This window comes from Arvicola amphibius, chromosome 7 (genome assembly GCF_903992535.2).
Source record: "Arvicola amphibius chromosome 7, mArvAmp1.2, whole genome shotgun sequence".
Lineage (NCBI taxonomy): Eukaryota > Metazoa > Chordata > Mammalia > Rodentia > Cricetidae > Arvicola > Arvicola amphibius.
In genome coordinates, this window is record NC_052053.1 from 72689226 (window position 1) to 72713409 (window position 24184).

Sequence of the window (24184 nt, forward strand, 5' to 3'; positions counted from 1 at the left end):
CATTTCCCAAGACCAGATTTAAGTTAGAATAAAGAAAAAGAAGTCAGTTGGAGTTTGAACCTCAATCATTCTATGAAACAGAACCAAAACAGACTCAAAATAATAAGTCCCCACATGACTGACACATTCCAACAGGGTTTTACACCTTGGAACTGGTGTACAGGGTACCTTCTGGAAATAAATCAGAATCATCACATACTAAGGGTTCTAAGAAATAGAGGTCTGTGAAGCTTGTGGAAATTCCCCTGTATCCAAGTCCTATTGTCTGTAGGAACACTAGGATTACAGGTGTGTGCTACCACACTTGGTTTCCACGGGTTCTGGGGTATTCAAACCCAGGTCCATTAGTGTTCAGCAAGCACTTTACTGGCTAAACTATCTCCTTAGATCTCTAAAACTGTTTTTGAAAGTCAAAAACACTCTAGTATCATTGAAAATCAAAATTAAAAGGGCCAAATACAAATGACCCATGTTTACCACAACAGCAAGCTACAACAGCATGCCTAGTGTGATAGTTCCATGGTGGGAAAACATTCCCTGGGAAATGCCAGTCACCTCTCCAGCTTTTAGGACCTTGTAACTCTGGGTGTGGGGTGCAAGCAGCAGTAAATTCCTTATGTGTTCCCACACATGGGTATTGGGCTGAGACACTTCTTAACACTGTCAGGTCAACAACCAGCTGTTCGGAATGCTCTTCTGGTCCAGCACACACCACAGCATAAATCTCAGGAGGGCACTGAGTTACCCACATGGCTTGCTTGCTTTTATTCCTCTCAGAATCCTGGTTAAATAAAATGTGCTGATTGCTAAGTGTAGCTCTCCTATATGTCAAGCAGTGTTAAGAACCAAGGAAAGAACATTTAAAAAAGACAGGATTCACCAAAGCTCTCAAGGAACTCATAGTCCAATAAAGTGATGGCATGCAAACATTTTTCTATCAAAATTAGATTCCTTTTTTGAGATGAAAGTGGCCATTGTGCCCTCAGTGTCTTCTTCTCCCTTCATCTTCATGTAGAAATGACTGGTATAATTTGTAATTTATATTATCCCATTTCATGCTGACAACAGTAGAGATTTTTCTGGCAAGGATGGCCATCCCCATTATCCAGATGAGAAAGTTGACACAAAGAAAGATCTAGAGACTTGCTAGGCCCATGGAGGTAATATGCAGCAGTAGCAGGATTATAAACCACTGTTCATCAAGACCTCTACAGAGGAGGGCTGTGTGTCAAACTGACCTGGCCATAGTTGAGCCTCTTAAGCACCACTTGTATAGCGAGTTATCTAAGGATTCAACCAAGCTCATACCAAAGATATAGGAAGCTGGGCGTGGTGGCACAAGGCTACAATCTAAGAACTTGAGAGACAGGCAGGAACATCCGAGTTCAAGATCATCTTGGCTACTCAGCAAGTTTGAGGTCAACCTGGGCTCAATAAGACCCCACCTCAAAAACAAACAAAAAGGAGGAAAGAAAAACAGAGAAAAGAGAAAAAAAAAGAGAAGAAAAGATGTGGAAGAGTCTGTATCTGTACAAACCATGTCCAGGCTGGTTTCTTGGCATTAGTCTTTGGGCAATATAGTATAGCAACATATACAACATTTACATGTATTTGGCACCATAAGTAACCTAAAGGTGATTTACAGCATTCAGGGTGAGAAACTTAAGTGAATTGCACATAATCCTCCATTTCATGTACGGTGTCCTGAGGGGAGTTCTGGAACCATCAAAATGTAGATGCTAAGGAAGGGCTGAATGTAAACTGCTTCTCTGCTCCTGATGTCTTCTGTGCAGATTCCCTCTCTCTGCTTTTGCCTTGAATTTCTCATCTCTGGAACTGTCTGTTTTTCCTAACTCAATGGATCTGAAAGTCTGGCCCCTAAACCTGTAGTACCAGAATCACCCGGGAACTTATTAAAACTAGAGTGTCACACTCCTCTCTAGTCCCAAGGGCACCCCACCACCATCATCTGGTTCTCAGGTATACAAGCTCCTGGACTAAAGAATGTCATCTGTCTGCACGGTACTAAAGTAGTGTGCAGCTGTATCTATCAAGATTCTTTGCTGCCAGTTTGGGCAGAACCCTGAAGCAGGGAATAACAAACTCCCATTTCTAGTCTACTTCCCATAATGCCATTTTCTCAGTTAATCCGAGTAGAAGACTTTAACTCCCTTTCACCAAGTCTTTCTTGGCTTTGGGGTCAGAGTCTATCACAGTGAGAACAACTTTGTTGCTCTATATCCTTCCTCCTTAACCACAAATCAAAACTCTAAACTCTGCTCAAAGAGGCATTAAAGGCTGACTCCATTCAGAAAAAAATGCTAACAACAAAATCTGAGCTTCACAATACTACAGCTATCTTAGTTATTTTCCTATTGCTGTGATAAGACATTGGGGGCTTACAGTTTCAGACAGTAAATCTATGACCATCATCATGGTATGAATCATGGCAGCAGAAAAGCATGGCACTGAAGCAGTAGCTGAGAACTTACATCTTGAGACACAACAATGAGGAAGAGAGAAAGAGAGTTAATAGAATGGCATTAATTAAGAGAATGGAGTGGGCTTTTGAAACCTCAAAGCCCACCCCCAATGGCACGCCTCTTCCAACAAAGCCACACTTCCTAATGTGGGGCCAACTGGAGACCATGCATCAAAATATATGAACTAATAGGATCCATTCTCATTTCTACAATTTATAGAACTTCTATAACTCTTAAAAATGTTATTACATTTATTTTTACATGTGTACATGTGTGTGGAGATCAAAAGACAACTTGTAGGAGTCAGTTATCGCCTTCCACCATGTGAAAGGATTCAAACTCTGACTCTCAGTCTTAGCTGTAAGCACCTTTACATGCTGACTCATCTTACTAGACCAGAGCTTAATCTTGAAAACAAAACTAGAACCCAGGAGTCCTGATTCATCCCTTAAGTGTGCATCTACTACATCACACCAGACACTACATAAATAGTTCCCTAAGGAAGCTATTCTAAAGCACTGAGCATGGTCACTCTGAAAGGGCACAGGTCTCATATCATCAGGGCTGCTGCCACATGGAAAGGCTTTCCTTACTACAAGTCCACTCAGAATAATGCAGACACATGCTCTGAAACAAAGGATAACTTCTGGAACCCAAGGCATCAAGTTTAGAGCAAAGGGTGGAGACAACTCTTTGCAGCTTACTTTTCCACGTATGTAGAAATCTCACAATCTCCCATCTGCTCTCTGGGTTGGCTGGCTTTTCTCTTACAGGTTCAATGTCTATTGCAGTAACATTCAAAAGGAACAAAAAAGGCCTGTCAAAGAAAAGCTGAGGTGCCACACAATCACCCTCTCTGCCAGTCAATGTGGTATTTACGCCCAGTTCTAAGCCACATAGGAATTCCATTGGCAAAAAGAAGGAGCTGTCAGGCACAGACCCACATATACACTTGTCCATAGAAAAGGGCAAAGAATGATCTGAACGCCTCTGTTCTGCCTCCTTTATTCTCATTTCTTAGACACTATCTCTGTTGGCACATCCCTTCCTACATTCAGACTCAGGGATCGCTTCCTCGGGAAGAGATGGAGGAGCAGAAGGAAGAAGTCACAAAGGATCTAATCTGAAACACTGATGATGACAACAGCGGAAGAGCCCCGGAAAGAAGCACCCAGTTAAACGTTGTCAAGGCACATCCCAGAAAGCAGCCTAGCTGTCGCTTTAATAACAGGAAACCAGAGCCAAATCCAAGCCAGTCATGCAGATCCCTTTGCAGAATTTTTCACTGTAGCCGCTACAGTTCTCTTTTTTGTAAAGCAGCATTAGACTGCATGAGTTTGACAAAGGAAGAAAACAAAAGATAGCAAAAGACTCATTCTGGACACACAGTTGCTATTCTGTATTCATAACTCTACACCAGCAGGAACAGCTTGCAGGATGCACAAGGTGGGATCCTCCACAAATTTACACAAGATCAAACCAATTATCCATGCTGCACTTCCATGCAGTAAACATCCCTCACCACCTCGATAAAACCGCACCAAATGCAGACAAGAATGAATCCCTTTTTGTGTGTAGAACCAGCCACAGCCTAAGCAGTCATTACACAGCAAAAACCTAGAGAGAACAAAAACCCAGCATCAGACTGAGAGAAAACCCAGAACATACCTGAATTCTTCAAATGCAAACATGACCTAGTCAGAGGCAATTTCCTTGGATTGTATGACAGCCTTTTTGGTACCGAGGACAACCATTTAGTCAGTCAGATGGTGCAAAGTGAAGGAAAGAAGAGGTGAGGTTTCCACACCCCCTAATATTCTGAAGTAAAAGGCTCTCTGCAGACAGGGGCCTGCAGCCTCCAGCTCCGCCAGCTGCTGACAAGCGGCAGCTAACAGGGGAGGCAGCTAGAAAACCATGTGATCATTCCAGCAAGTCTGATTAATGCAGTGAATGCTTAGACTTCAGGCTGGGAACTGGATTAGTCTAGAGAAATAAGTCGAACCCAGGGTGCGCCTAGGATCCTGGGTAAATCACGTAACACATTCCACCTCCAAGAATTGTGTACGGTGGGGTGCGGTTTTTGCAATGAGAATGAGACCTGCTCTATTGTGATCTGCCTAATGACCTCATCTTCCGAAGGCTGTTGCTGCTACAAAGATCAGACATGACCCATGTTAGAAAGGAGCATCATATAAGTGATGACCAGGCTACCTTTCAAGGACAGCCAGAGAATGGAACGATTCTTCCAAATCTAATGTGCTGCCCTACTGACAAACTAGCACAGGTGCACATGCTGCTCCAGCGCCACAATCAAAGTTCACACTCACCACCATGCCATACCTAAAATGACCCTGGAGGGCCACCGTAATTAGTGGCCTCCTTTATTTGATCATTCATTTACTGGGAGAATAATGTCAGTTCCTTGAAGTACAAAAATGGCTGTAATAATTTCAGAATAGAAGAAAAAGGAAATGAGATGTCAGCCAAAAAGAAAGAGAAATGTTTACCCGTTTGTAAAGCTCAGGCTGGCAAGATTTGGCAAGTGTACTGAGGCTGCCTCCTGAAACCTGCCACAAAGGAAAATCTTCAGCATTTGGATTGCAAATTTTTATAAAATAAGGGAGAAAAAAATCTCAAATAACAACTTTGAGTCACTCAACCTTTTCACAAATAAAATCAGTTACTAACTGGAATTCCGTTTCAGGAAAGTTCTGGAGACTGACCCTTTTCACAACTATTGCCTGAGCTCCGGCCTTCAGCATTCCTGTATCTCTCACATCAGTAACTAGACTTCCTTTCCCATTCTACTCTGAAAGTCTGCCAGAGCACTCTCCAAATAGGATTTTGATGCCACCTTATTTTAACCCTGTGCCCACAAAACTAAGCAAAAACCCTGGATTATGAGGTATCGTTTCTTCAATCAAAACTTCACAAACACCAGCTGGGCAATGGTGGCGCATACCTTTAATCCCAGTGCTTGGTAGGCAGAGGCCCGCAGATCTCTGTGAGTTCAAGGCCAGCCTGGTCTACAGAGCTAGTCCAGGACAGTCAAGACTACACAAAGAAACCTTGTCTCAAAAAACCAAAACAAACACCAAACTCAGTCAGACGTTTGTAGTTCCTTCCTTCTTGGGTGGTCCTAGCCAAGCCAGGTATGCAATCTGCTGTCCTGTGGTTGCAGAGATACTTGTTTCTTCTGAACTATCAAGGACAGTTCGTGGCTTCTCTGCCATGGACTGTGTGGTATTACAGCATCTGACATGCCACTCCCACCACAGCAGGGGTGTTCACATGGGGTTAAGCTCCTTATCCCTAGCACCTAGGATAGCACTGACAAAAAGGGGTACTCAAAAGGGGGTCACTGAAAGGACCTCCTTTGGCCTGTACCTGTCTCTGGTCTGGGAGAAGAGTGATCCAGTATTCACAGCCCCAAAGGTGTTCTGGGTTGAGGTGAAGCTCTTCATGTATCTGTCTCGCAGAGAAAGAAGAGCCCAGAACTCTTCAGGGAAATGCAATGACCAGATGCACGGAACAGACAAATGAGTAAGGGAGATCTAGGGTCCTGAGTCCCTTCCGTGAATCATACCACCAGCAACCAAGCTGATCTGGAACACTGTCCCCAGTATTCCTCACAAGCCTCAGAGTGTGACCTTCTGGTGACAACAGCTTTTTGACAGAATCACACTGTAGCAGACATAGGACATTCCAAGTCATCAAACAGCCTGGCTTTAAATCCCAGAATCCCTACTTGTTAATGCTAACTGATGGCAAGCTAGATACCACACAGGTAAAGCTGTAGTAACATGTATACAGCTTGTACAGCTCTCATACATGCCAACAAGGCATGTGTCTAAGTGCTTATAGAGCACACAACATTAAATAGATGGTCTGTACAATCTTTACCGTCTCCCAAGATACTTTCTCATTATACAGCTGATTACTGGGGACTCTTCATAGAGAAGCCACCTTCAAGCTGGGGATGGTGGTACACACTTTAATCCCAGCACTCAGGGCAGAGGCAGGCAGATCTCCAAGTTCAATGCCAGCATGGTTTACAGAGTGAGTTTCAGAAAAACCCTGTCTTGGTCAAGGGAGATGCATTTATTTATCTCTTGAGACCTGTGGGATATTGGGTCTCTGAATAGTTAAAGCCACACATGCTCAAGTCACTAATGTAAAATACTATGCAATATTTGCATATATCTATATACATTCCATATGCTTTAACTCATTATTAGCATATAATATCTAATACTATGTAACAATAACATAAGGCCTATATAAATAATTGTTGTTTTACTTAGGAAATAATAACAAGTCTATCCATGTGTAAGGACGGGGGATGGAGACCTTCTACACCCTGTAGCTGTTTTCCACCAATAACTCACTGGTGGGGGGCTGATTATATCTTTTTGAACTATGCCCTAAAGTCCTGGCAAGAGTTGGCACAAATAAATGCTAAGAAACCAGCCGGGTGGCCAGCCTGGTCTACAAGAGCTAGTTCCAGGACAGGCTCTAAAGCTACAGAGAAACCCTGTCTCGAAGAAAAAAAAATGTTAAGAAATCAAATCCTACTAGCAAGTACATTTTAGACATCACTGTCCAGTATCATCCAATTAACAATAAAAAGGCAAAGCCCGATTTAGTTAAGAATATTTTCAATATCACATAGCCATAAGTGGACGAACAGTGGCTCAGACACTGGTTTGTCTAACTCTAACATGCTCTATTGGTGCCTTAATATCAATGAATCATCTAGTTCAAACTACCTCAAGAAGAGGATTTATTCAATAGATGGTGGGCTGCTAGTGGCTCTAAGAAAGGTGTGCTATGGTTTGGATGTGAACTGTCCTCATAGGCTTGGGTTTGAATGCTTGATCCCAAGATGGTAGCACTGTTCTGGGGAGATGCAGAGCCTTTGGAGGTAGGGCCTCATTGGAGAGAGTGGCTGTTGAGGATGGGCCCTGAGACTTACAACCTTACTCTGCTTCTTTTTCCATCACTGGTTCTTGTTCTACTAAGATGGAGCCCCAGATACATGTTCCTACTGTCATAGAAATGCCTGCTATTTATTGCTTCTTTGCCATGATGAACCATGAGGCAAAATAAATTCCTTCTTCAAGTTGCCTCTTGGCAGGTCTGTATTTAGTCACAGCAATGCAGAAAGTAAAATAACATCATAGGGTTGGGACATTATGATCTATCTGTTTATGATATCTTACATAGTTGAACTGAATGTTATGAATACCAGATTTTTGTTGTTGTTGCTTTTTCGAGACAGGGTTTCTCTGTAGCTTTGGAACCTGTCCTGGAACTCACCCTGTAGACCAGGCTGTCCTCAAACCCACAGAGATCCGCCTGCCTCTGCCTCCCAAGTGCTGGGATTAAAGGCGTGCACCACCACCGCCCATGATTACCAGATTTAAGGCAAGGCAAGAGACCTCCGAAGCCTTAAACTGCTCAGATATACTCAGGAAGAAAACGGGTAGAAACCTGAGCTTACAAGATTTTGGGACCAATGGGAAAAGGAGTCTACCTCTCAGACCAGGCAAATCCTTGACCACATGGTTCTCTTTAAGTGTAAGGAATAGTAACTGAAGTGAACAGCCAAGACTTCTAACAGCTCCAATTTTCTCTGGAATAGGGCTAAAGAGTATTTCTGTGGTCATAAAATGTTAAATAACACAAATGGTCACTCCGAGACATCTATCAAAGAGGTGCAGAAAACACATATTCCTGCTTTGGGACTTAGTTTCTGTATGTACTAGGAAGGAATAACTACATATTAATTTTTCAGGTACTTATTTTTTAAGTTAGTACTTCCATGAAATCCTGAACAAAACAAATACCTCATATAAAACAGAAAGGCTCCTGCAGAAAGCGGAGGAGTCTAGAGTCCTGCTGTGAGATGCCATCACCACCCAAACACATCCTTGGAAGACCTATGTTCTGGCAGATGCTGTCAGTGCTGGTGCTCATAGACCACCACAGTGCCCTGATTAACCCTCTCTCTCTCTCTCTCTCTCTCTCTCTCTCTCTCTCTCTCTCTCTCTATCTCTCCAGTGTCATAGTCCTACAATGGTCTCTGCAGTCAGTCCCTGCAACTGTGGCAGAGCACTCGTCCCCCAATCACTGGCAGACTAGGAGTTCTCCAAATTAATTAATTAATTAATTAATCAATCAATTAATTAATTAATTTGGGGTGTTATGTACAACACAAACATTAGCACAAATGTTTCCATGTCCCTGGCAATTTTCAAAAGCTAAATCAGAATATTTTTAAAAAGTGACCTGAGGGTAACATGAACACCTGAGTTTTGGAAGCGACATGTTTTTTTCTGTGAAATGACCAGTTTTCCAAGAAAGCAAATTTCTGATCTGTGGTGCTCAATCTCACAACAAGAGACCAAGAGGAATCTTTTAAATTCTGTTGTCCTACCAGTTTTACTTGGCAACTGTTTTCCCTTTCACATTTTTAGGTTGTGGGCACACAGCCATGATGTACGTGAAACAAAATAAGAACTGAGCACATGAACAGTCTGATGTGCCAATCAAGTAAAACAAGAAAGCAGTCCTGACATTTACGGAAATGAACGTTCACTACTCTCTGTGGAGAGACGAAACAGGAGACACAAATGGAAATCAGAGTCATGTCTAAAAATACTACTTCCAAACCATGGTCCAACTCGGGGTATTTCCAATGAATAGGGAGCACTTGAGAGTGTCCTCAGATGCCTGCTTCTTTCTAGTCTCGTTTAGTTCTAATTAATACCCCGCGCTTCTACCTCCCTCCCCCATCCATTTGCACCACACTGCAGTTCTTTTCCTTGAAAAGTCTCAGCCTGCAGCTAAGCAGCCAGCCTCCAGTGCCTCACTGTTCTGGACTCATCTGCCTCTCACACCTGCCAACCTGGATGTTTCACATGATGAACTCATCGACTTGGTTCTACATTTCATGCACCTCCACTTCCAGCTCTCCTTGGTCCCCAATCAAAATGCCTTTACCTTCCTCCACAGTGGTTACAGTAAGAAGGAGTTCTGAATCCTAGTGTATTGCTCTCTACTGAAAAAGCTCAAGGCTTATTCTTAAAGGCTAAGTAAGCCTCAAGCTCCACACACTACAGTGAGGAAGACAGCACATACTTTGTGAGGATGCTGTGAAGATGATAAAATGCATAGCACACAGTAACCACAACTGATGTAGGCTCATTTTAGTACATATGTGTCAAAAGCTTGCCAAATCTCCTTCCTGACCAAACCAGCTAAAACTCAAATTTTACTATGAAAATAAATAATAAAACAAAACAAAAACCCTTCACATATTGTCTTATGTTAGTAACTTGGTCTAACTACACAGTATACAGGTTTGACAGGGCTGGCTGGTAAGATCTGAGGAGGCAGCTCCAGAACTCACCAGATTATTATAGTTTATCCCAAGAAATATACATATAACCTATGGTAGTTTCAATGAAAATGGCTCCCATAGGCTCATATATTTGAATTGCTTGTTCTGAAGTTGGAGGAACTATTGGGGAAGGATTAAGAGGTATGGCCTTGTTGGAGGAAGTATGTCACTGAGGCTGAACTTCTGAAAGTCTATGCCAGGCCTAGTCTTGCTCTCTCTTTGCCTACAACTTACAGATCAGATATGAGCTCTCAGAGTCATGCTTTCTGCCATGATGATAATGAACTAACCCTGAAATTGTACTCAAGGCCTCAATTAAATGCTTTTTTTCGTAAGTTGCATGATCATGGGTTTCATCACAGCAGTAGTAACCCTGATCAACACACAACCTTTTTTTTTTTTTTTAAAAAAAAAAAAGGCACATCTGCTATATGAATAGAGTTTTTAAAAAAATCCTTTGCAGTTTTGGGCCACTATCCCCAAACTTCCCCATTTTAAAAGTGAGAGGCCACTAGCTGTGACCCTTGTGTTTAAGTCCTATCTTAACTTTCAGAAAGTAGAACAGTTAGGCACAGATAGGAAATCTTTGGTTAATAATGTCTTGAAATCACCCAATATCCTAGAATTCTAGATGAATTAATTTTTTCTAAAATAATTTAAAAATCAAACCTTTCTTAAATTGACAGAGAATGTATGACTACAACATTGTAAACTAAATTCTATTCCACATTATACAATTCAACTGGTCTTCAGTGATAATAAACTTTAAAAATGTAAAGTCATTTCATATCTCTATTTGAGGAAATCTATTTAAGCTACCAAAAGAAAATGTTCTACTAAAAGCAAACATAGTTACATCTTAAAATTCACTACTACTCAAAGTGCAGAATTTTTGCATTCCCATCCACAATAGACTCTTTTATCAAACAGTTACTCTCCCAGAAATTTTTGTTTGTATTCACTTAATAAGTGGTTGAAGGAGGTACTGGAGCCAAGGCTCGGTCTATAAAGTGCTATGGCACAAGTCATAAGGGCCTGAATTTAAATCCTCAGCATCAACATACAAAGCCAGGCATGCTGGTATAGGCATGGGGGTGCGTGCCTGCAATTCCAGCATGGGAAAGGTGCAACAGAAAGATCCCTGAGGCTTGCTGGTCACCAGTCTAATTAAATTAGTAAACTCCAGGTTCTGGGATAGATTGTCTCAAAAAATAAGGCTAGATAGAAATACTAATGAGGAAGACACCTAGCATCGAACTCTAGGCTCCACACACATGCATATACATGGACATGCACACCCAATACTTGAAGGGTTCTTGGTGCTAAAGAACATTTTAGATGGTCAACAAACAAAGCAGTGAATTGTAGTAGTTATATGCTTTTTGGTGGGGGGGCAGGGTCTCCCTAGGTAACCCAGGCCTCAAACTCAAAATCTGTCTGCCTTAATCCCTAGAGTTACATAAGCACCACCATCTAGTGATTTAATTCTAATGTTAAAGTCCAGATGATAAATGGATGATAAGCCAGGGAATGCTTCAAGTGTGTGTGTGGGGGGGGGGGCGGGGGCAAGGAACAGAGAATAGATGATTTAAAAAAAAAAAAAAGACATGGCATTTGCACCAATATCTGAGTGACAAGGGTCCAGTTGACCAAGTATCAGGGAATGATCCTAAAATGCAAAGAAATCATTTGTGAAAAGGCCCCCAGTAAAAGGGAACTAACTGCCAAAATAAATAATGGAGCGAAGAAATACTGAGGAGGATGAAAGATGAGGCGGCGTATGAGGATGATTGAGTTAGGAGTCGTATTCGGAGGATTCGGAGGTAGTAGGCTTCAGTAGTCGTCGTCGAGGAATGTTCGGGTCTTAGTATAAAAGGTGGGTTTGACCTCAGCAGCAGCAGTAGACAAAACCGTTTGATTTCAGGTAATCTTTCTCTTCATTCAATTGTTTTATGCAGTCTTAGATATGAATGGAACAGAACAAAGACCAAAAATGCTTCTAAAAATTCTTTTAAAAATGAAGACTACAGTTAGCACTATCGGCTAAGGAAGTATAAGTTATGTGAGGAGGAGCTTGGCACATTTTGTCATTTTGTTCCAGGGTCAGACATGGAATATTACTTAGCTGGTGAGTTAATCAAATGTTAGCGGACTTAAACAGTTTCACTGGAAGATAAAATTGGATCAAGTCAGCAATCTATTGTCCTGGTGTACTGAAATTTGTCAAGACAATAGTTCCAGAATAGATGGAGAACTGGGAAAATGAAGAGCAAGTAAAGCAAGTATGTGATCAATTGAGAAACAGTTCACCAGCATCACCTGCAAGGCTATGCACTGCTCAGCAGACGAGACAAGTCAAAGATGAAGCCAGAATTCACGCCTTTCCAAGTTAAGATCAGACCCTAGAGGCTTATACTGAAGGCTTGGTCACCAGCCCCTTGAGCTCTTAGGTAGCAGTGGTACTGTTCGTATTGTGATTTGAATGTGTAATGCACCCCCTCCCATACACACTATGGGCTCATGTGTTTGAACATTTGGTCCCACGCTGGTGGTGTCATTTAGGAAGTTTCTTTAAAAGAATGTTGGAGGAAGTGGGCCACTGTAGTGTAAGCCTTGAGGCATTATAGCTTGGCATTACTTACTGTTCACTCTCTACTTCCTGACTACAGATGCAATGTGACCAGCCTGCCTCCTCATTTGCTATCATCCCACTGTGGTGGGACAGCATCCTTGACTTTAAGCTAGAATAAACCCTTCCTTCCTTCCTAAGTTTCTTCTGCTCAGATACTTGCCACAGCAATAAGGAAAATGACTAATACAAGGAGGCAGAACTTAGTGGAGCCAGCCAGCCAGTCGTTAGGACATTAATGTTTTTCTTGTTTTTCTGGCTTCTAAGTGGGCTGTTTCCTCTACCACATGCTTCTGCCATGCTGTAGTGTGTTGCATCAGAACCAAGGCAAACAACCAAGTGACCATGGACAGAAATCTCTGCACTCTTTATAAGTTGAAGGTTGTGAATCTTTTTGTCACAGGTTGGAAAGCTAGTGAAGATCTACAGTAGAAGAGTGGTTGTTGCTGTGACTACAGATACTAACATGTTTCTAGAACTGGTTTGCAGGAGAGGAAAGTTTGGAGAGGGCTGCAGGGACAACTCAGTCAGTAATGTGCTTGCCACACATGCATAAGGATGTGAGTTTGATCCCAGAGCCCATGCAGTGACACACCTTTGTGATCACAGCACTGGGCAGGAAGAGACAGGTGGATCACTGAGGCTTCCTAGCCGGGCAGCCTAGCTGAACTTTATGAGAGATGGTGTCTCAAAAAACAAAGTAAATGGCACTCAAAGTTGACTTCTGGTATCCACAAACATGCACACACAGAGAAACAAACACATGAACACACACACAGTGGCCATGGGGAGGTTTGGAGAGGCAGGATAAACAAAGCCTAAAAGGCTTAAATTAGTATTTATTTATGCTGGTACCTCCTGGTGGGGCTTTAGGAGACAGGGTACTGATAGAAATGTGGACAGTTACCTTGCTGGTGCATTTCACATGGAAACCATGAACTCTATTAGAGTAGAGGTCATTTGCTACACTTCAGCAAATAACTTCTCTTCATATTGTCCATCCCTGAGACTTCCTAAGAAAGCACAATAAAGATGATGGCCTAATTACTCTGGCCTAATGACCTGAGTTCAATCCCCAGACCCACATGGTAGAAGGCAAGAACCATCTCCCACAAGCTGTCCTCTGATCTCCATCTACACTAGAATATACATGTGTATATATGTACACACACAACAAATGCAAATCCTTTTAATTTAAAAAAGGGGGGAGAATGCAAGGGGCTGGAGAGGTGGCTTTTTCAGAGGATCCAGGTTCGATTCCCAGCATTCACATGGCCACTCAACAACCATCAGTAGCTTTAGTTACGGGGGATCTAATGTCCATTTGTGGCCTCTGTGGTTACTGTATGCATTTGGTGCATAGACATACATGCAGGCAAAATACCTCTACATGCTGAAAAAAATAAGAATGAACATGATACCAAATGTATAGAATATCCAGAAGTTCTGTACAACTCTGAACATTCAATTAGTACAGGGAACACCAAGCTGGTCCACAGAAATGCCAAAGGAAGTCTTCCAAGTTGAACAGACAGTAAGCAGCAACACAAACCTTGCAAGCATATAAAAATCCCAGGTGAAGGCATGTGCACAAATGCAGACACATGCCTTCTGTAGTACTGTAATGTGGGTGCATACATAATTTTAAAATTTCTTGTCAAATTTTTAAAAATGAACAAAAAGTAGCTACAAATCTATTTTACTGAATATGCAATGAAGAGTAGTAATTTGTATCATAAGTTATACAAAATAGGCTATAAAAGAGTTAATTTATCAAAAACTTACCAGTTTAAAGCAAACTGGAGTAACTTTAAGAGGTTTATATAATTGTAATGGCAGCCATACCAAAAAACTATAGAATGTATACAAAAAGAAATGCGAAAGAAATTAAAACACATCACTAAGAAAGTTCAAGAAGGCAGCAAGAGAAGAAAGGGGAAGCAAACAGAAAATAAGCAAGTGATAGCAACTACTTTTAATATAAGAGAATTAAATTCTCCAATTAAAAGACATGCTTCGTGGATAAAATATGATATAGCTAGAGTCATTCTAGACCTAAATTTATACCAGGATGAAAATGACAGAAGACATGGCTGGTACAATAAGAAGCTCCTGAACCTCAAGCCTATCACTGGACACAAAGGAGGGGAGTTACATGGTGACGAGAAGATCAGTTCACCAGGAGATAGGACAGTAATAAACACACCTCACAGCAGGTCTCTCAGATGCACGAGGCAGACACTGATACAAATGAGAAACAGTGACACAACTGTCAAACAAGCTGGCTGTCCTTTTGCTCCACTTAGATGGAACCCTGTCAGGCAAGAAGCTATTCAAGTGTTGATCTTTGGCACTTTCTTTCCCTCCACACTCAGCAACAGTGAGCAGTGGCAATAAGCACTGAGAGCAACACAGGTAGTGAGTGCCCTGGAGTGGTGCAGGAATCAGAACTGCAGCTGTACAAGCCGTCTGGGTCCAGGCAATCGGGACTCTTCACTTTGTGGCTGGCACTGGCTTTCGAGGAAAGCCTAAAATTCCTCAGGCCTTGACATTGCTAAGCTCTTATGTAGGCCTAGAAAGTCCAGAATTCTTAGCTCTTAATACTTCCTGGCCAGAGTACAGCTTTGGCCCAAGTCTGAGACCCTTGTCCCTAAAGACCTGGCAGTTCTTGGCACTGTCCTGGAGTAACCAGGATCTAGTCTTTCCTCTTGTGATTCATTGTAGCCTTTTATGTTTCTTTAGTCTCAGCTTTCCACTTTCCCATTGCCCTTCTACACTTATATCTATATTACTGATAGGTTTTATGTACTCCCTGTCAAAATCCCAGTGTGGATAGGTGGCATTCACCTATAGTTCCAGCAATGTGGAAAGCTGGGGCAAGAGGATCACATGAGGGCTGGGCAGTGGCACATGCTTTTAATCCCAGCACTTGGGAGGCGAAGACAGGCAGATCTCTGTTACTAGCCTGGCCTATAAGAGCTTGTTCTAGGACAGCCAGGGCTGTTACACAGAGAAACCCTGTCTTAGGGGGAAAAAAAAAGAAGAAGAGGAAGAGGAGGAGAAGGAGGAGGAGGAGGAGGAGGAGGAGGAGGAAGATAAGAGGAGGAAGAGGAGGATATATCGAGGCCGCTAGTATGCTCGTCTTCATTTCTTTTCTTCGTCCTCCTCCTCCTCCCCCTCCCCTCCCCTCCTCCTCCAGCCCTCCTCTCACAAAAGAAGAGAAGATAAAGATCGAAGAAGATGATCACATGAGCACATGAGTTTGTCACCAGCCTGGGCATCAACGGAAGACACTATTTTAAGACAAAACAAACTCCTGATAACATTTTTAAAAAATCAGACATAGAAAATTTTCTGTGTTGAGCATGTTGGCACACATCTATAATCTGTGAATTTGGGAAGATATGGCAGGAAATAACGTGTTCAAGGCCAGCCTTGACTATAAAGTAAGTATGAGCTTTATAATTAGAAGACCATACCTGAAATATAAAATAAATAATCCTAAAATTCATACAAAATCTCAAGGGGCTCTGAACATCTAAAATAGCCTTGAAAAAGGACAAAGCTGGAGGTCTCACACTTCTTATTTTAAAATGCACAACCCAATCACCAAGATAGGGTACTAGCATAGAGACACACACAAGACAATAAAGCAGTAGAGAAAATCCTGGAGCAAACCCTTGTATATATGGTCAAATGGTCTTCATCAAGCCTCTAAGGATACACAGAGCAGGTCAGTGTTCAACACACAGTGCTGGGAAAATTGGACTGCCACACACAAAAAGTATAATGTTGAACCTCAAACCCATACGTAAGAGTAAACCCAAAATAAATCAAGACTTAAAACACCCTACAGAAAGCATAACACTTCCTTTAGTAACTGAGGAATTGGAATTTTCATTATTCCTCAGTTACAAAATCAAATGTCAAAATAGGCAAATGAGAACATGTGAAACTTTAAAACTTCTGCACACAGGGCCTGGCAAGCTGTGGGCAAAGTGCTGGCTGTGCAATTGAGGCTAAGTTCAGCTGCCTACAACTCCGTAAAAGCTAAGTATGGGAGCCTTGTTCCTGTGATCCCAGCGCTGGGAGTGGAAACAGGAGGATCCCTGGAACTTGCTGGTCAGTCAGTCTAGGTTAGTTGGTGAGCTCCAGATTCAGGGAGAGAACACATCTCAAAAATATAAGATGGAGAGTGATAGAGAAGTCATGTGATATCAACCTCTGGCCTCTGTAAGTACATATTGTACCCACCCACACAAAAAAATTAAATAAATAAATAAACTGAAAAACAATTTACAAAACAGGAGAAAATATTTGCAGATTACCTATCTGGTCAGTATTTACTATTCAGGATCCACTAGGAAATCCTGCATCTCAACAATAACAAGATCAAAAATCATAAATAGGCAAAGGGCTTGGACAAGTATCTAAGTCTGAGGCCAGCCTAGGCTATGTAACAAAACTTATCTCTAAAACTAATACATATATGTTAGGTGGTGGCGGTGCAACCACCACTTTTAATTCTGCCCTCAGGAGGCGGAGGCAGGCAGATTTCTGTGAGTTCAAGCCCAGCCTACATAGCCAGTTCCAGGTCAGGCAGGAATAAGACCTTGTAAGAGGTGAGACATTGTCTACAAATTTTTTTTAATTTGGACTGATTAAATAGATCCATACTTACTACCCTGCACAAAACTCAACTCCCAATTGATCAAAGACCTTAACATAAAACCAGATACACTGAACCTGTTAGAAGAGAAAGTGGGGAATAGCCTTGAACTCGTTGGTATAGGAGACTTTCTGAACAGAACACTGTTATTGCAGGCACTAAGATCAACAATTAATAAATGGGACTTCATGAAACTGAAAAGCTTCTGTAAGGCAAAGAACACCATCCTTAGGATAAAGTGGCACCCTACAAAATAGGAAAAGATTTTTACCAACTACACATCAGATAGAGGACTAATATCCAAAATATATGAAGAACTCAACAAACTAGACATCAAAATACAAAATAATCCAACTTAAAAATGGAGTACAATCAAAACAGAAAATTCTCAATACAGGAAACTCAAGTGGCTAAGAAACACAAATGTTCAACATCTTAGTCATCAGGGAAATGCAAATCAAAACTACTTTGAGATTCTATTTTATACCTGTCAGATTGGCTGAGATCAATAACACAATTGACAGCTCATGATGAAGATGTGGAATAAGGGAAACAATCATTCATTGCTAGTAAAAGTGCAAACCTGTACAACCACTATGGAAATCAGTGTGGCAATTCCTCAGAAGAAAGGGAATTGATCTACCACAAGATCCAGCTACACCACTCTTGGTCATATACTCAAAGGTATTTTATCCTATCATAAGGACACTTGCTCAACCATGTTCATTGTTGCTCTGTTCGTAATAGCCAGAAATTGGAAACAACCAAAATGTCCCTCAACAGAAGAATGGATAAAGAAAATGTGGTACATTTATACAATGGAGTGTTACGCAGCTGTTTAAAAAAGTTATACCGTGAAATTTGCAGGATAATGGATGGAACTAGAAAAAAAATCATCTTTAGTGAAGTAACTTAGACGCAGAAAGATAAATATGGTATATATTCTCTTATATATGGATAGTAGCCATTAAATAAATGACAGGAGATACAGGAATGGAAAGATCGTGTGGGGAAGGAGAAGGGAGATGGGGTTGGTGGACAGAATGTTGGGAGACAGCTAGAATTAAGAGGCATTTGAAGGGTGATAAAGAGCCCTAATACAGTCAAAATTTTCTAAAATATATGAAAGCAATCCTATGAAGTCTCTAAATAATGAAGGAGATGGAGTCCCAACTGGCTGTCTCTTGTCACCAAACTAAGCTTCCAGTACCAGGACTTGGTCACATTCAGTTGAGTTGTTAACCAAAGGGGTCCCATAGAAATTTCCAAACAATCCAAGGCTATTGATAAAATAATAGGTTACAGTCAGGCAGTGGTGGTGCACGCTTTTAATCCCAGCACTCGGGAGGCAGAAACAGGTGGATCTCTGTGAGTTCAAAGCCAGCCTGGTCTACAAGAGCTAGTTTCAGGACAGGCTCTAAAACTACAGCGAAACCCTATCTCGAAAAACAAAATAAATAAATAAAAATAAAATAATAGGTTACTCGCTACAAACTGACAGCAGGGCCAAAGACAACACCCACAGAACTCAATGAACATAGAGAGTCGAGCTGGTACCTACATAAAACCCCCATTCCTACATTCTAGTGTCTTTGGTACAGGTATTCTTCAGGCTACCAAAAGAGAAATGTAAACACCAACCCAGCATTGATCTACAATGCTGTCCTCTTGTAAAATGTGATAGGACAATGGTGGAATATAGCTTGTGGGCATAAACCACTAATGTCTTGCCCACTCCACAAGATGGAACCCATACCTGACACTGCTCAGGTGACCATGAACCAGAGACTAGATAGTCCAGAGACCTAGGGTAAAACCAAGTACTACCAGTACCAAAAAAAAAAGTACTGATAAAATGACTCCTATACTCATAGATCAGTGCCTTGCTCAGCCATCATCAGAGAAGATTCCTCCTGCAGCAAGTGAGAACAAATACAGAGACCTACGCCAGACATTATGCAGAGAGTGAGAGACCTTGAAACACACGGCTCTAAATGGGATGTCTTCATCACATCCCTCCCCTTAAAGCTCAGGGAGCCCTGCAGAAGAGGAGGCAGAAAGTATGTAAAAGTCAGAAGGGATGTAGGACACCAGGATAACAAGTTCCTCTAAATCAAATCAGCAAGGCTCACATGAACTCAGAGACGGAAGCAGCTAGCAAGGGTCTACATAGGCCTGCACCAGGTTCTCTGCATATATATTGCAGCTTTCAATTCAGTGTTTTTACGGGACTCAAGTATGTGAACAAGTGGGTCTCTGATTCTTATGTTTTCTCTTGGGCTCTTTTTCTGCTGTTGGTTTACCTTGTCCAGGTTCAATGTGACCATTTTCTTTTATCTTATTATATTTTATTTTGTTATGTTTTGTCACTATCTCTTAGACGTCTGTTCTTTTCTAACAGACATAGAAAGGGAGTGGATTTGGATGGAAGGGGAAATAGGAAGGAACTTGGAGGAGCAGAGGGAAGTGAAACTGTAATCAGAATATATTATGTGAGAAAAGAATCTATTTTTAGTAAAAGGGGGAAATTGGGTTGATTAGCTGGCTCAGCGAATAAAGATACTTGCCACCAAGCCTGGGAAATTCACAAGGTGGAATAAGAGAACAGACTTCCACAAGTTGTCCTTTGACTTCCATATGCATGCACACTATGGTACATGTGCATGTATGCATGTACACACATACAAATATGATGGAGGAGTGTCTATGTGTTACTTTCATTGGCAAATAAAGAAACTGCCTTGGCCCTTTAATAGGACAGAAAATTAGGTAGGCGGAGTAGACAGAACAGAATGCTTCTTTTGTTTTCACAGAGGATGAGACTCTGTGGATTGCTTCTATCCCAATATGGTATGATAGACCACGCCCTCCTGAAAGGTTGCTATGAACATCTTCAAAAAATTACTTCACTCAACTGCCGACTGAGATGTACCTAGAACACAGGTTATATACCATGAAAGACCTAAATAACAGCGCCCCCATTCAGCAGGAAGCAGTTTGGAGAGAAATAACTGCGCCCATATTCCCAAATATTGTTTATAAATGTTCTTTTACATTTAAAATGGGATATGATATAGATATGAATAATTTGCATTGGTATAGATTTTAAGGTCAATTTTGTTATATGTATATGTATTTCTGATCTTGATTAAGCTATTGTGATTGTATAGTTCATTTTAAAATGTAATGTATAATTAGAAAATATAGGTTGTTAATAGATAATCATCGATAATAGTCAAGCTTGTAGTCATGTTAGTTAGATTTTCTAGATATATAGAGATATATTTCAGTTAGATAGGCATTCTTCATATCTTTCAAAGACTACAGAATATGGCATTTAAGATGTTTTAATAACTTAGGGCTTTTCGTGACAATGAGACACGTCTGATCCTGGCAGCACCAATCTACTTCAAGAGGAAGATGGGCATCGAAGAGGCTACTTATGGAGTTTGTTAGCCATTTGGGCAAGAAACTGCTCTTGCCTGGACTGTTGCATAAACTGGACACAGAGAACCCGCAGAGAGAGGACTGCTGAACTTGCCTATGATGTGGGAGAGTCTTTTGTTTGTGTTGATTTCATTCGTTAATAAAGAAACTGCCTTGGCCCATTTAATAGGCCAGCCCTTAGGTGGGTGGAGTAGACAGAACAGGAAGAAGGAAGTGAGGTAGATGGCTCAGACAGTCACCATGCCTCTCCTCTCCAAGATGGACACAGGTTAAGATCTCTCCTGGTAAGCGACCACCTTGTGGTGCTACACAGATTACTAAATATGGGTTAAAGCAAGATGTGAAAAGTTAGCCAATAAGAGGCTGAAACTAATGGGCCAGGCAGTGTTTAAATGAATACAGTTTCCATGTAATTATTTTGGGTGTAAAGCTAGCCGGGTGGCAGGATGCAGCCCTGCCACTCCTTCTACAGATTGGCACCCAATGATACAAATAATTTGCATTGGTATAGATTTTAAGGTCAATTTTGTTATATGTATATGTATTTCTGATATTGAGTAAGGTATTTTGATTGTGCAGTTCATTTTAAAATGTAGTGTATAATTAGAAAATATAGGTTGTTAATGGATAATCATCGATAATAGTCAAGCTTGTTGTCATATTAGATTTTCTAGATATATAGAGATATATTTCAGTTAGACAGGCATTCTTCATATCTTTCAAAGACTACAGAACATGGCATTTAAGATGTTTTAATAACTTAGGGCTTTTCGTGACAATGAGACACGTCTACTCCTGGCAGCACCAATCTACTTCAAGAGGAAGATGGGCATCGAAGAGGCTCCTTATGGAGTTTGATAGCCATTTGGACAAGAAACTGTTCTTGCCTGGACTGTTACATAAGCTGCACACAAAGAACCCACAGAGAGAGGACTGCTGAACTTGCCTAAGGATGAGATGGTCTTTTGGGGTTCCTGATTCATAAGGGAGTCTGCAAGACATTCTACAGGACACAGCAAAAAATGACTGAACTGTCTTTGGAATTTCCTGCTTCATGGAAATGTCTGCTGGATACTATGGGCCTAAAGGCCAAAGATGGATGTCCCAACGGTACAGAAGAACTTTGGGTGACTGTCCAGGCAGCGAATTGTCTCTGTCATTTCTAGAGTTTGAAAATTACATATTTTTTGTTTACTTAGGTAATATTATATCCTTCTGGAGTCTTTGATGAAATTAAAAAATAAATAAAGAATTATAGCTTTCCTTAATCATGATAAAAGATAAAATAGATCTAAATATTATAACTGTAATTCTTGCTTGATAACTGTTTTGTTATATGTAATTTTACTATGTTAAAGTTAAAGCCTTTTTTTATTTAAACAGAAAAAGGGGAAATGATGTGGGAGAGTCTTTTGTTTGTGTTGATTTCATTCGTTAATAAAGAAACTGCCTTGGCCCATTTAATAGGCCAGCCCTTAGGTGGGTGGAGTAGACAGAACAGGAAGAAGGAAGTGAGGTAGATGGCTCAGACAGTCACCATGCCTCTCCTCTCCAAGATGGACACAAGTTAAGATCTCTCCTGGTAAGCGACCACCTTGTGGTGCTACACAGATTACTAAATATGGGTTAAAGCAAGATGTGAGAAGTTAGCCAATAAGAGGCTGAAACTAATGGGCCAGGCAGTGTTTAAATGAATACAGTTTCCATGTAATTATTTTGGGTGTAAAGCTAGCAGGGTGGCGGGACGCAGCCCCACCGCTCCATCTACACAAATAAATGTTATTTTTTAAAAATTTAATGTTAAAAGTATTATAAACTGATATAAACAATGATAGATAACATGGACAGAGAACAGCAGAACTAAATTCAAAGTAGATGCTCACTGGGTGTAAATAAATCTCAATTTTTTAATCAAATAAAAAAAAGCATAAAATTAAACATGATGTATTGTTGAAAAAAGTTCATGACACTGATGTAGGTGGGTCTTCTATCTGTTGCTTTCATTGGTTAATTAATAAAGAAAACTGCTTGGCCTGATAGGTAAGAACATTGGTAGGCGGGGAAGAAAGAACAAAATGTTGGGAGGAAGAAGGCAGTGAGACAGTCGCCATGAAGCCAGCCACCAGGTCAGACATGCTGAATCTTTCCTGGTAAGCCACCACCTTGTGGTGCTACACAGATTATTAGAAATGGGTTAAGCAAGATGTGAGAGTTAGCCAGTAAGAGGCTAGAGGTAATGAGTCAGGCAGTGTTTAAATGAATACAATTTGTGTGTTGTTATTTCGGGTGTAAAGCTAGCCATGTGGGATCCAGGCGGGATGAAAAGCAAGCCTGCTCATCTCATCACTACATGACACTTTTTAATTTGTAATTAAAAACATTAAGTGTTAAGCTTATCTGCATATATACAATGGACACTTTTTGGTTATCTAGTGTGCTAACTGCTAAATTTTGGGCTGGATATGAACTTTATAGTTAGGCAGATGCAGGTGCCAGAAAGAGGTGACAGCCGGTCAATTCTACCCTAGTCACATTGCATCTAGATTCAACTATTTGTAAGAATCATTGATAGACTAGAGCCCACTCACCAAGTTGCATGAGGCTCATGTGAGCAGTGTTTAACTTAGGGCAGTCAATTTGGGGAAGTCATTGTCATCTTTTAATCTTGGGCACTATTTTTGGATTATGTAAAATGAATTACTTTACAAAAATTTTAAAGAAGGTAATAACAGCCACGTACATGAAGAGGGAAGAGATACCTAGGTCTGTCTTAATAATTCAATAATCTGCCTCATAGTCTAGGTAGGGGATGCTGAAGTACAAAAGCAAAGATTAGGTGAATTCCTGTCATAGATAACAGTCATGATTATATACAGTCATATATCTGTTAGGCGCTTACTGTACTGAACATCTAGGCAGACCAGCACTGTCCCAGAGGGTTTTCTACAAGGATAGATGACAGGCATCGGCTACATGTGACTATTGATCAATTAAAACTGGCACTCGAATCAAGACTATTCATACAAGTCCACCGACCCTTGGTTGCTGCTGCCGACACCAAAATGTCCACAGGTGTACCTTCAGGAAGTTCAAGAGCTGTCTCTGGCAGTAACAGCAGACTCTAGCAGACACAGAATCAAGTAGATGAGGTGGCTGATATCATGAGAGTCAACGTGGACAAGGTGTTAGAAAGAGATGAGAAGCACTCAGAGCTAGATGACCGCGCAGATGCACAGCAGGCAGGTGCTTCTCAGTTTGAAACAAGTCCTGCCAAGCTGAAGAGAAAGTACTGGAGGAAGAACTGCAAGATGTGGGCGATAGGGATCAGTGTCCTGGTGATTGTTGTCATCATCATTATCGTGTGGTATGTCTCTTAATGAAGAACCTTGTGAAAATGAAGCCTACTTACTGAGCTTACCTACTGGGTTTTTTTTTTCCCAAAGGGTTATTTTTGTTAGTTTACATAGAGTTCAGTACCTAGGAAATGTGCCTGTGTTTTAATATACACTCTAAATGGGGGTATGAGCTGCCCTGCCCACATTTTGCACAGT

At 41.1% G+C, this 24184-nt stretch overlaps 1 pseudogene; it reads left to right on the forward strand.

Moving 5' to 3' along the window:
- The first annotated feature begins 23695 nt into the window (after positions 1 to 23695).
- Positions 23696 to 24010, forward strand: LOC121677275 (annotated as a pseudogene).
- Positions 24011 to 24184: the final 174 nt, after the last annotated feature.